This window comes from Bos javanicus, chromosome 7 (genome assembly GCF_032452875.1).
Source record: "Bos javanicus breed banteng chromosome 7, ARS-OSU_banteng_1.0, whole genome shotgun sequence".
NCBI classification, from domain to species: Eukaryota; Metazoa; Chordata; class Mammalia; order Artiodactyla; family Bovidae; genus Bos; species Bos javanicus.
The window spans coordinates 38,752,167-38,766,195 of record NC_083874.1 but is presented as its reverse complement, the minus strand read 5'-3'; the positions used below and the strand labels follow the sequence as shown (position 1 = coordinate 38,766,195).

Below are 14,029 nucleotides of genomic sequence, written 5' to 3'. Positions count from 1 at the left end.
GAAGATCCCCTGGAGAAGGTAAAGGCTACCCACTCCACTATTCTTGCCTGGAGAATCCTATGGACAGAGGAGCCTGGCAGGACACAGTCCATTGAGTCACAAAGAGTTGGACATGCACTCACACATCTATCCTTTGGGAAGGCCATTTTAATCTACCATCTTTGACTTTTATGAGTTGCAGCTGTTGCTGCTCATTTTTTTCTTCACTTGTCACAGTAGAAAAGAGTAACTGGAAACAAATCAGCCTGTCTCTGTGGCCCCCTTCAATCCAAATTATTAGCTCTTAGTGCATTGGCCGGATCTGACTACTGATCATTTCTTGAGCTTTTATGAGATCTTTGTTCTAGTCCAATCCACTGACTTCTGACTTGAATATTTTTCCTTTTTTTTTTTTTTAACCAGTCAGCATCATAGAGGATTCTGAAAGAAATACTGGAACACCAAAGAAGAACTTCTTGGACTTCCAGCATCCCACCCAAGTAACATTCCAAGACACCCTGATGACTTCTGCCAGACAGCTCACCCGCATTTCAAAGTCCAAACCAACCTTCCCTCCTTCTCTTGCCCTGCCAACTCCCATGGAACCCCCAGAGTTGGTAAGGGGAGTGATCCCATCTCCTAAAAAGGCCCTAAAGTGTTCAAGGGAGAGGGAAGCCCAGGACTGGAGCTTTTCTGAGACCAAGGCAACAAAGCAGTCCAGGAGAACACGCTGCCCGGTGCCCCTCCAGCCTACTCCCTTCCTCCCTGGGGTCCCCTTCTCCAGGGCACCCTCTGGATGTACAGTGGGGCATGAAAGCCATTAAGCTATGACATGGCCCTCCACAATTGCTACCAGTCTTTCCTTCACTGTTTAGGCTTTTTGTCTGGAGCCATGACATTTCCTACTTTAACTAAACTTGATCACTTCCATTCCTGGGTAAAGACTGGCCCTTATACACATGTTACCAAAATGTATGTAAATGGGAGGGTCTGGCTCCTTGCTGCCCCAAAGCCAATAAACAGGCCAGGTTGGTGGAAAGGAAAGTTTGCTTTATTTCAGATACTGGCAACTGGGGGGAGAGGATGGCAGACATCTGTCCAAAGGCTGATTCACCACCCCTGACAAGCAGGGGTGAGAGCTTTTATAGAAAGATGGTGTTGGGGGGGCGTCACATGCAGAAACAGCACAATCATCTCTAACAGTCATCTTCAAATTGGCCACCAGTGGTCTGACCAGCATCTCTTGATTGTTTTAGGGACAGTTAATCTTCAGTTCCAGAGTCCACTTGTTCCCATTTCTTTGCAGTCAATTCTCAGAATTGTGGCAGCTCAAGTCCTGGGTACAGTCTGGTCATCATATAGCTAACTTCTCCACCTGGGGTTTTGGTATCTATAAGACAGCTCACACGATGTGGCTCAGAATATTATCTACAGCCCCTGAGAAAGAACTAAAGGTCCTTGACTATGCTTAATGACTGCATTATTATTATTTAGTCTCCTTTGTTTCCACATTTCTCACTTCTCTAATTTTCCTTTGTTTCCACATTTCTCGCTTCTCTAATTAAACTTCAGTTCAGTTCAGTCACTCAGTCCTGTCCGACTCCTTGCAACTCCATGAATTGCAGCACGCCAGGCCTCCCTGTCCATCACCAACTCCCGGAGTTCACTCAGACTCATGTCCATTGAGTTGGTGATGCCATCCAGCCATCTCATCCTCTGTCCTCCCCTTCTCTTCTTGCCCCCAATCCCTCCCAGCATCAGAGTCTTTTCCAGTGAGTCAACTCTTCGCATGAGGTGGCCAAAGTACTGGAGTTTCAGCTTTAGCATCATTCCTTCCAAAGAAATCCTAGGGCTGATCTCCTTCAGAATGGACTGGTTGGATCTCCTTGCAGTAATTAAACTTATTCTTTGATTAAAGTTGTCCACAGACAACTGGCAGGCAGAAGACATGGGGGGTAAGGATCATTAGGGTTCTGCTGTTTCACACACAACTAACCTGTCTTCTGAAATGTGCACTATTCCCATAGAGGAGGAAGCTCGTCCTTGCCCTGTCCCACCTACTACAATCCTTTGTAAATTTGTTCCTGGACCAAAGAAACTGAGGTCTAGAACACTCTAGACCTGGGATTCTCAACTATGGCTGCTCATTGAAATTACCTGGGGAGATTTTAAATCCTGGTGACCCAGGTACTATGCCGACCAACTCAATCAGAAGCCCTGGAGGTGGACCCAGGCCCCATCATTTTTAGTGCTCCACAGGTGATTCTAGTGGGTGGCCAGGGTGAGGACCGTTGCTCTAGTTTGGGAATCTAGAATGTGTTCTAGATCATTCTCCTTAGACAGTTTACTTTCTTAATGCAATACTTAATTCTAAGCCCTACATTTTTCTTGTGTTCAACTCTTGCCATCAACTTTCCTTTGCACTAGAAAGCCACCTCCATGTCAACTCCCAGATAGAGACTACACAGGAGGAGACACACCCTGAAACCTATAAGGTTGGAACACAGCCCCAGTTCTCTGTGCCACATTCTCAGAGCCCTGAAAACACACATTTTTTTCTTTGTTGTTGTGGAGGGTTTGCTTTTGTTTTGCTTTTTAATCGAGACCAATACAAATGTTATATGGAGGACAGTCTAGCTAATAGCATTTAGTTTAAAAAGTCAGTGAGTTCCTGATTTCCCTGGTGGTCCAGTGGTTAAGAATCTGCCTTGCAATTCAGGAGACATGAGTTCAATCCTTGATCAGGAAACTAATATCCCACATGCCACGGGGCAGCCAAGCCTGAACACCACAAATAGTGAGAAGCCCACATACTGCAACTAAAACCCAATGCAGCCCAAAATAGGTAAATACTAGAAATTTTGTCTTTAAAAAAAGTCAGTGAGTTCAAGGTCTGAGGCCAAGTCCCTCTTGTGTAGTTGTGGAAATGGCCTGTATTTCTCTACAAGGCCTATCTGTGAGGTCCTCCAGATCCTCAGAGAGATCCAGTAGATTTTTAGGTTAGAATTGTTGACATAATGAGGTAATGTGACACTCTCTGAGGTAAGATAAAAGTGGTCTCCAATCCAAAAAGAAAGCAAAAAGTTTACTTTAAAAGTTCTAATATTTTGTCTTTCATCACTCTAATGTGTCATCCAAATGCATGTTTGTAATAGATTTATTGAGATATATTTCACCCATTACATCAGTTCAGTTCAGTCGCTCAGTCATGCCCGACTCTGAGACCCCATGGACTGCAGCACGCCAGGCTTCCCTGTCCATCATCAACTCCCGGAGCTTGCTCAAACTCATGTCCGTCGGGTTAGCGATGCCATCCAACCATCTCATACTCTATCGTTCCCTTCTCCTCCTGCCTTCAATCTTTCCCAGCACCAGGGTCTTTTCAAATGAGTCAGTTCTTCGCATCAAGTGGCCAAAGTAGTTCACCCATTTAATGGATATAATTCAATGGCTTTTAAGCATATCCACAGAGTTACGATATATTCACTACAATCAGATTTACAACATTTTCATCATCCCCAAAAGAAACTATATCCGTCAGCAATCACCCTCCATTCCCTCTCCCCACTGTTGCTGGCCACGACTTTCTGTCTCTATAGATTTACCTATTCCGGAGATTTCATATAGAGTCACATAATTTAAAAAAAAGATAAAGGTGACCTCATTCACTGTTTTGAAGCCTTTCAATGGTAATGAAAGCTACTATTTATTGGGTACTCCTTATGTATCAAATACCATGTACTATACCAGATACTGATGTTATCTCGTTTATTCTCAGCAGCCAGGTATTAAAAGTTCTACTTTAGAAATGTGCAAACCAAGGCTCCAAGAGATTCAGCGACTTGCCTGTGGTTGCAGTGAATTAATGGTGGAGATGGGACTCAGACCTCATCTAGCTGAGGCCAGAGTTCGTCCTATGACCCCGGCTGACCCATTCCCAGGAATTTCTCCTCTTCGAGGTGAGTCTCCTGGGCCCTTCTGTTTCTGCCTCCCCCACTTCCCTCTTTGGTTTCATTTCTGTGAAAACCAAGAGGAATTAAATGTGCTAATGAGTTTTCTGCAGCACAAAAGTGAGAGGAGGATGTGAAAATGTGCTTAGCAGAGTCTGGTCTCCTCATGCTGAGATGAGATTCTAGAACAGTGCACAGAAAGGGTAGTTCTGGTTGGGCAAAAATTTATGTCGATGAGGCCTTCTGGTTTTGCCAGGTGTCAGGGTGAAATGAAAATATTCCCTGGGGCAAGGACACCTCTCCCAAACTTCCTTCTCACTCCAATTTCCCGAGTAGAACAGACCCTCATCCTGGGTTGTAGCCCTCAGGGCAGTCTGAGGTCTAAAGCCCTCAGGGCAGTCTGAGGTCTAAAGCCCCGCAGTGAGGACACAGGGTGCGTCGTAGCTGTGAGGGGGGAAAATTCGCCTCAGGAGGCGGGTCAGCTCCTATAGCACTTTGGCCTTCCATCTTCTTAAATTCAGAATTTTCACAGAATGTCTACCGACCCCAAGCCCGGCAGGAACTGAGCATCTCTGAGTCTCTTCAGGCTTGCTACTGTCCTGGCAGAGGCTTCCCAGGAAATACCTGCTGTTGGGCCTGCAAACTGGGCTCTGCTCCAGCTAGTTCCCAGAGGGGAGAAAACTGCCATGTCAGGGGTACCTCCTCTACAAGGCTCTGGGCTGATTAGGAAAAGGGAGCTGGGCCTCCCAGAACAGGTGCTGCTCTTCAGAGGAGTTCTTTAAAAGGAAATTGTACAAATGAGCTTAAATGAAGCAGAATTAAGGCTGGCAGGGAGCATGGCAGCTGCTGGCAGACAGGTGGAAAGAGCCAGTGAACAAAGATGGAGCCCAGGTATGGGGGAAGGGTGGCGCTAGGTCTTCAGGGCAGGATAGGTGAACAAGACACCAGCCTGCAGGGCAGAGGAGGCCCCAAAACAGTGGCTGAACCCGGGGACTGGAACCCACACCAGGGGACTTCAATTCCATAAAAACTACAAGGCAGCAGGCACCGTCCTGGGCACTGAGGCTATAATAGTGACACCTCAGCTCTGAGCCCAGGAGGACGATGTTCTAGACGGATGGGGGCAGGGGAGAGACAATAAACAGGACTTCCCCGTATTCGTCCGGACGCATGCCTGTGAACTCTAGAATGGGAGTCAGGGAGGCCTCTGTGATGCAGGGACACTGGGGATAGTTATCAAGGACAAACTTCTTCCTCCCTTCCTCGGTGAGCAAATACTCAGTGCTAAACTATCAGACAACCAAATAGTGACCTTTCTATTAAATAAAATGATACCTCTCTCTTTCCAATATCACAGCTTGGGGAGTCCACACCAAACCTGATTTGTGGGTGAGGGGCCATGGCTCGGGCAGATGCAGTAGCAGAGGCAGTTCTCAGTGCTGTCAGGATTCTGTCACTTATTGAGCAACTACTACACCACTCATTTGTAACCTCTTTAATTTTTTTCCCTTTGGGAATATTTTATGTTTATAGGAAAATTATAAAGATATTATAGAAAGTTTCTACAGACCCCTTGCCCACCTCCCCCCAAGGTCAATATCCTACATAACCATGGTGCATTTATCAAAATTGACAGTAGTAGTACAACACCTGTAGCTAAGTGCTATAGGCTGAATGTTTGTGTCCCCCTCCTCCAAAATTCGTATATTGAAATCATAACCCCCAATGTGATGGCATTAGGAGATGGCGGCCTTTGGGAGGTGATTAGGTCATGAGAGTGGAACCCTGAATAATGGGATTAGTGCCCATATAAAAGAGGGCCCAGAGAGCTCCCTTGTCCCTCTGACACGTGAGGGCACAGCCAGAAGATAACAACCTATGAACCAGGAAGAGGACCCTCACCAGACAACAAATCTGCTGGCACCTTGATCTTTCTAGCCTCTAGAACTGTGAGAAACAAATGTTTGTTGGTTAAGCTTTACTATGTACTAAAGCTTTTGACTGCAAGGATCACAGCAAACTGTGAAAAATTCTTAAAGAGATGGTAATGCCAGACCACCTCACCTGTCTCCTGAGAAACCTGTTTGCAGGTCAAGAAGCAAAAGTTAGAACTGGACATGGAACAATGGACTGGTTCAAAATTGGGAAAAGAGTACATCAAGACTGTATATTGTCACCCTGCTTATTTAACTTATATGCAGAGTACATCATGTGAAATGCCAGGCTGGATGAATCCCAAGCTAGAATCAAGCTTGCCAAGAGAAATATCAACAACCTCAGATATGCAGATGATACCACCCTAATGGCAGAAAGTAAAGAGGAACTAAAGAGCCACTTGATGAAAGTGAAAGAGGAGAGTGAAAAACCTGGCTTAAAACTCATCATTCAGAAAATGAAGATCCCATCATTTCATCGCAAATAGATGAGGAAACAGTGACAGACTTTATTTTCTTGGGCTCCAAAATCAGTGCAAATGGTGACTGCCACCATGAAATTAAAAGATGCTTGCTCCTTGGAAGAAAAGCCATGAGAAACCTAGACAGCGTATTAAAACTCAAAGACATCACTTTGCCAACGAAGGTCCGTCTAATCAAAGCTATGGTTTTTCCAGTAGTGATGTACGGATGTGAGAGATGGACCATAAAGAAGACTGAGTGCTGAAGAATTGATGCTTTTGAACTGTGGTGCTGAAGAAGATTCTTGAGAGTCCCTTGGACAGCAAGGAGATCAAACCAGTCAATCCTAAAGGACATCAACCCTGTATATTCACTGGAAGGACTGATGCTAAAGCTGAAGCTCCAGTACTTTGGAAACCTGATGGGAAGAGCCGACTGCTTGGAAAAGACCCTGATGCTGGGGAAAACTGAGGGCAGGAGGAGAAGAGGGTGAGAGAGCATGAAATGGTTGGATGGCATCACTGACTCAATGAACATGAGTTTGAGCAAACTCCGGGAGACAGTAAAGGACAGGGAAGCCCAGGGTGCTGCAGTCCATGGGGTCACAAGAAGTCGGACAGAACTTAGCGAATGAACAACAAAAAATTTATGATCTTTTTGTTATTGCAGCCCAAATAGACTAAGATATTAAATTACAGAAAGAAATTTGGATTTCAAGTTTCTTATCTTTTAACGTTTTATTTAATCATTCAACAACTCTGGCCAAACTGAAGTTCAGAGACACTGTGACTCAAATAGGATGATACACAGCAAGTAAGTGGGGGAAGTTCAGGTTGCAGTCCAGGTCTGTCTGACTCTGAAATGTGTGCTCTTTCTAGATAACGCTGCCTCTTTGAAGGAGGAGAAGTCAGTGTGTCAGTCTAGATCCTTGGACAAGTGGATACTAAGAGATGATTAACTGCACAATTATTTTATTGGGGGAAACCCCTGAAATAGGGAGGGAGCCAGAAGAGGTAGGGAGAGTTGTCATATTTCCACGAAAGTCTGACCACAAGTGAGATGAAGAGAGATGTTTGGGTGCCAAAAAAGGAGTCCTTTCTGGGTGGAGGACTAGAGCAACCCACAGGAGGGGTGCTCTCAGTAAAGCATATGATGGATTTTAAGTGTGGCAGCTGGGGCCCTCAGCCAGTTAAGGACTCTGATAGTAGGAGTTTGAGCAAAGTGCAATTCCATGGCTGCCAGAGTCAAAAATGCAGAGAAACTTTGTATTTCCTTTTAGGTCTGCTCAGGAAGAGAGATTGCTGATGAGTAGGGTGAGGTCCAATGAGGTGGACAAGGCACCTTGCCTTACTAGATCCACCAGTTCCCTGGCAGAGCTGGTAGCTCAGGAATCCCAAAGTGACAGTTAATTTTATGGGTTGACCTGATCTAGGCCATAGAGAGCTCAGACATTCTGGTCAAACATCATTCTGGGTGTGTTTGTGAGAGTGTTTTTAGATGAGATTAATATTTATATTGGTAGACTGATCAAGCAGGAGAAGGAAATGGCAACCTACTCCTGTATTCTTGCCTGGAGAATCCCATGGACAGGAGAGCCTGGTGGGCTGCTGTCCATAGGGTCACAGAGTTGGACACAACTGAAGCGACTTAGCATGCATGCATGCATTGGAGAAGGAAATGGCAACCCACTCCAGTATTCTTGCCTGGAGAATCCCAGGGAGAGGGGAGCCTGGTGGGCTGCCATCTATGTGGTCACACAGTCGGACATGACTGAAGTGACTTAGCAGCAGCAGCAGCAGACTGATCAAGCAGATTGTGCTCCCTAATATGGGTGAACCGCATCCAATCAGTGGAAGGGCTGAATCTAACAGAAAGCTCTCCCCCTAGTAAGGGAGAATTCCTCTTGCTTGGCTGCTTTTTGAATTGGGACACCTGTTTTTTCCTGCCTGCAGACTTGAACTGAAACACTGGCTCTTCCTGTGTCTTGAGCCTGCCAGCCTTTGGACTGGAACTCCAACACTGGCTCACTGGTTCTCAGGCCTTTGAACTCAGAATGAAATAAAAACATCAGCTCTCCTGGGTCTCCAGCTTGATGACTCACCCTTCAGATCTTGGGACTTGCCTGCCTCCAGAATTACATGAGTCAATTTCACATATATATAAACAATATATCTCCTACTAGTTCTGTTTCTCTGGTTTAACCCAGACATTACACCTGGTTATTACACCTGATACACTCAATGTCAGGGCTGACCACAGTATCTCATATGGTTCCTTTTCCTCTTCTGCCATCAAACTCCACTACGCACCTGAATTGCATGCTGGATGGAGAGTCTCCCAGAAGAGCATAGGAAGGTCCAGAAGAACCGGTTCAATCCAGGGCTAAGCCTCCAACCTACTTCTGGGTGCAAAGGAGACCTGCTCTCTCACAGCCATGGCCTGAGGAGATGGGACTTGTGACGTGGCCTCAGGGAGTCCCTGCAGCTGGCAACTGGCTCTCTAGTGAAAGTAACAAAACCAACAAATACTTAAGAATAGACCCACCATCTCATCTCTATGGTTTGTGGATTCTGGGGGATTCTGCCATCTCAAACTTGCCTGGCTGCTCTTCCTAAAGAGTCCTCAACCTCCAGGAGGACTGGTACTGGCCCTGCTCCAGACCCAAAGTAACAAGATTTCTTCTCAAAGTGGAGTAGTCCTGTCCTGTAGCCCCTGGATGCTCTGTCAGTGTCCACAAGGCAGCCATTTCCGCTGGCCCCCAGTGCTCCTTGCTTTGTGTCTTGTCTGAAGCTTCTGGGCTCTCCTGCTGCAGCTTCTTCCTAGAAGCCTCCTGTGCTTCGTCCTGAAATTCTGAAACCAAACATCACCCATGTGAGTAATCCAATTAAATAGTCTCGCTTAAATGGGGGAAAAAAACGATAGTCTCTCTTTGCTGTCCCTTCCCCCTCAGGCCAGGGAGGATCCCTCTGATTTGGAAGTACCTGGACTAAGCCCAGCATCCATACAGGACTACCAAAAACCATAGCTTTGACTAAACAGACCTTTGTTGGCAAAGTGATGTCTCTGATTTTTAATACGCTGTCTAGGTTTCTCATGGCTTTTCTTCCAAGGAGCAAGCATCTTTTAATTTCATGGTGGCAGTCACCATTTGCACTGATTTTGGAGCCCAAGAAAATGAAGTCTGTCACTGTTTCCTCATCTATTTGCCATGAAGTGATGGGATCTTTGTTTTTTGAATGTTGAGTTTTAAGCCAGGTTTTTCACTCTCCTCTTTCACTTTCATCAAGAGGCTCTTTAGTTCCTCTTTACTTTCTGCCATTAGGGGAGCATCATCTGGATATCTGAGGTTGTTATTTCTCTTGGCAAGCTTGATTCCAGCTTGGGATTCATCCAGCCCAGCATTTCACAAGATGTACTCTGCATATAAATTAAATAAGCAGGGTGACAATATACAGCTTTGACGTACCCTTTTCCCAATTTTGAACCAGTCCATTGTTCCATGTTCAGTTCTAACTGTTGCTTTTTGTCCTGCAAACAGGTTTCTCAGGAGACAGGTAAGCTGGTCTGGTATTCCCATCTCTTATAGAACTTGAGGCTGGATAATTATTTTTTGGGGGTGGGGTTGTCCTGTAGGATTTGGACAACATTGATGGCCTCTTACCAACTGCATGCCTGTTATCATCTTAGTTGTGACAACCAAAAATATCTTTAGATACTGCCAAACATCTCCTGCCCCAGCCTGAAGCCTCTCTGTTTGAACTCTAGAGTCACAGAAGAACCTGGGCTGGAACTGAGGGCTAGACAGGCAAGTAGAGGAAACCAGTAGGAGGAAAGCACGTGCCTTCAAAACTGCTCCTGCTCAACCTCCATGAACCAGGGCTACTTAGACTTCAGCTTTTCAAAAGCTGCCTCCTCTTGGCTCCCCCCACATACCTTTGTTTCCCCTTTTTTGAAAAAAGACTATTTTAAAGAACATTTTTAGATTTACAGAAAAATTGCAAAGATATTGCATGCCCATCTACCTGCACCTAGTATCAACAACTTCAATTAGCATGGTACATTTATTACACTGCAATTACTGAACCAATACGAATACATTATTTTTAACTAAAACTGTATTTTATTCAGATTTGTTTTTACCTGATGTCCTCTTCCTGCTCCAAGATCTCATTGAAGATACCATATTACATTTATAGTCGTTTCTTAGGCTCCCCTTGGTTGTGACATTTTCTCCAACTTTTCTTGTATGTGATGACCTCAACAAATTTGAGAAGCACTGTTCAGGTGTTTTCTAAGATACACTCTATTGGAATTTGCTATTTTAAATTTTTTTTTTTTAATACATCAGCTATGTGTTGGTTACTTCTTTCTTGCTTACTTTCTTTTTGGCTGTGCTGGGTCTTCGTGCTTTCTGTGGGCTTTCTCTAGTTGCGGCAAGCTCAGGGCTACTCTCTGGTTGTGGTGTGCGGGCTTCTCCTTGCGGTGCCTTCTCTTGTTGCAGAGCACAGGTTCTAGAGCGTTTGGGTTTCAGCAATTGTGCCACACGGGCCTAGTTGCTCTGTGGCATGTGGAATCTTACTGGACCAGGGATCAAACCTGTGTGCCCTGCATTGGCAGGCAGATTTCCAGCTACTGGACCACCAGGGAAGTCCCGCTGATTTTCTTATGACTAGACTAGGATTCTGGATTTGGGGAAGGAAGACCACTGACATAAAGTATCATTTTCATTACAACATATCAAGGGTAATACGATCAAGATCACTTATCACTGTCGGTGGTGTCCTTGATCACCTGGCTGGGGTAGTGTTTGTCATGTTTTTCCATTCTAGAGTTACTCTCCCCACACACACACATTTCCACACTGTACTCTTTGGAACGAGGTCACTATCAGCAGTCGACAGCTTAAACAATAGGTAGTCATGCTCCCTTTCCTTGAGGGCAGAGCATCTGCATAAATTATCTGGAATAATTCTGCATAATATGCTTCTCTCTTCTCCCATTTATCAGTGTATTTATTTTATACATTGGGTCATAACCCCATATTCCTTTTGGTGTTTTTTGTTTTGTTTTGTTACAGTTGTCCCAGTTTTGGCCATTGAGAGCCCTTTAAGTTGGTACCTGTGTTCCTTTGACAATACCCTGAATTTAAAAAATTTTTTACTTTAGAATTTTTATGTGGGCCATTTATGAAGTCTTTATTGAATCTGTTACAATATTGCTTCTGTTTTATGTTTTGGTTTTTTGGCCACAAGGCATGTGGGTTCTTCGCTCCCTGACGAAGGACTGAAGCTGCACCCCCTCCACTGGAAGGTGAAATCTTAACCAATGGATCACCAGGGAAGCAACCACTCACCCCCATCAATTCTAAAAAAACTTCCTTACTCTCTGGAACTAAAAGATGCTCCAGGCTCATCTTGTAGGCTTTCCACCCTAGCCTTTGACTCAACCATTTATCCCAGCAGCCATGGTTGCTTCCACTGGAGAACGAAACCATGATGTGAGCACTGGTTGTGTGCTCTTTGCTACTGGAGTGCCATTGCTTCCAGGGCCTCTCAGCTGACACAACAAGGAAATACACACGTGTGATACCTGTGTATACACATATCTATAAATATTTCTATGTATAATTAAGTTTAATGCAAATTCATACCGATTTATTCAACTCTAATCCATCACATGAATCATTCTAGCATTTTGCTCTTTGCTAAAAAATTCCTACTCCATAGTAAGAAAACTGGCTCCCACCATCCATTCCCTTAATTCTTCAATCATAATGTGCAGAATTGTTATACCATACCCCAAACCCCCAGGGCTTCTCAGGCGGCACTAGTGGTAAAGAACCCACCTGACAATGGAGGAGATGTAAGAGACACAGGTTTGATCTGAGTTGGGAAGATTCCCTGGAGGATAGCATGGCAACCCACTCTCCAGTATTCTTGCCTGGCAAATCCCATGGACAGAGGAGCCTGGTGGGCTACAGTCCATAGAATAACAGAGTCAAGACATGACTGAAGCGACTTAGCAAGCATACCATATCCCTATGGGAAACTACTAGAGGATCCTGCACACATGCACTTCTTGACTTTAGTCTTACAGATTGCATACTTTCCAGTGTTACTTAGGCCAGCACCTTCTCCCATATCCTCTTCAGTGAGGCTGTTTTGTAATGTAAGGCAGTTTGATTTTCTTGCCATAGTGTGCATTCCTTCCTGCGATCCTCTTACCTCCTAAATTTTTTTTTTTAATTTGCATACATTAAGGCTCACTTTTTGATTGTGCCACAAAAGGGCTTGTAGGATCTTAGTTCCCCAATCAGAAATCACATCTATGCCCCCTGCAGTGGAAGCCCAGAGTCCTAACCACTGGACCACTAGCGAATTCTCTATATACCTATTCTAGACTGGTTTCTTCCACTCAGCCACATTTATGGTTCTTCCATGTCTTTCTGTGACTGGGTAGCTCATTTCTTTTTAGTGCTGCGTAATACTCCATCGTATAAATGTGCCACTATTTTTTTTAATCCATCCACATATTGAAGGAAATCTTGGTCACTTCTTGTAGTGATTACAAACAAATCTGCCATAGAACGTTCACATGTAGGTTTTTGTGAGGACACAAATTTTCAGTCAGTTGGGAAAGTACCTAGCAGTGAGCTCACTGATATGGTAAGATTATGCTCAGCTTTGTGTGAAACTACCATACCGTCTTCCAAAGTGAGTATCATTTTGCTTTCTCACCTGCAACAGTGAGAATGTTTCCCATTGCTCCACATTCTCACCAGCATTTGATAGTTTTTGGGTTTTAGGCATTCTAACAGGTATGTATTAGTGTCTCATTGTTGTTTTAAACTTGCAATTCTCTAGTGACAAATTATGTTGAGCATCTTTTCATATGCTTATTTGCCATTTGTATATCTTTGTTGATGAAGTGCCTCTTCAGATCTTTTGCCTGTTTTTCACTTGGGTTTTTATCTTACTGTTGACTTTTAAAACTCATTGTATATTTTGGGTACAAGTCCTTTATCAGGTATGTTTTACAAAATTTTTTTCTAGTTTATGGCTTTTCATTCTCTTAACAGTTGCTTTCACAGAGCAGTTTTAAGTTTTAATAAAAGTCTAACATCAACTATTTCTTTCACGGATCATATTTTTGGTATTCTATCTAAAAATTCACTGCCAAAGCAAAATCACCTAGATTTTCTCCAGTTTTTTTCCTGCCCAGAGGACAGGTTCCAGGGATCCGAATCCCAAGCTCCACTACTTACCAGCCTTGCGACCCTGGGCAAGTTTCTTACCTCCCTGTGCTCCACCATCCTCGTCTATAAAACAGGTTAATAGAACAGGGCCTAGCTCTTAGGTGAAGACCTACATGAAATAACCCAGCGTACTAAATTTTGTACGTGAGAATGCTCAACAAGTGCCGGCTGTCATCACAGAACCACTGGCAAAGCACGTGCTAGGTGCTCCTACATCCTGGGTTCACATCAGTCACATACTGACCAGCAAGGCTGGGGCACCTGTTCCACTTGAGAGGAGCTGCCAAGGTGCTGAGGCGGTGGAAGAGCTCTCTGCTCCTTCTCATTACTGACCACCTCTTAGCCTTCTCCCGCTCTCCCAGAAAGGTTTAGGGGAGGCCCGAGATGGGGAGTAAGGGTGGGCTGAAGATTAGAGCTGCATCAGGCCTGGCCTGGGATGCCTTCTGCTG

General features: G+C 44.6%; 1 long non-coding RNA gene across 3 annotated transcripts in view; it reads left to right on the top strand.

The window, feature by feature from the left end:
• LOC133251099 (uncharacterized) overlaps positions 1–13,455 on the top strand; it is a 75,013-nt gene extending 61,558 nt beyond the window's left edge. Inside the window, exons 3-5 of one of the 3 annotated variants that reach the window (XR_009737515.1) lie at positions 403–479; positions 3,758–3,938; positions 6,544–13,455. This is a non-coding gene — a long non-coding RNA (uncharacterized LOC133251099). Of the gene's footprint in view, positions 1–402; positions 3,939–6,540 lie in introns of all 3 variants that reach the window. The other 2 variants (XR_009737513.1, XR_009737514.1) reach the window with 2 other exon arrangements.
• The last annotated feature ends 574 nt before the right edge of the window (positions 13,456–14,029 follow it).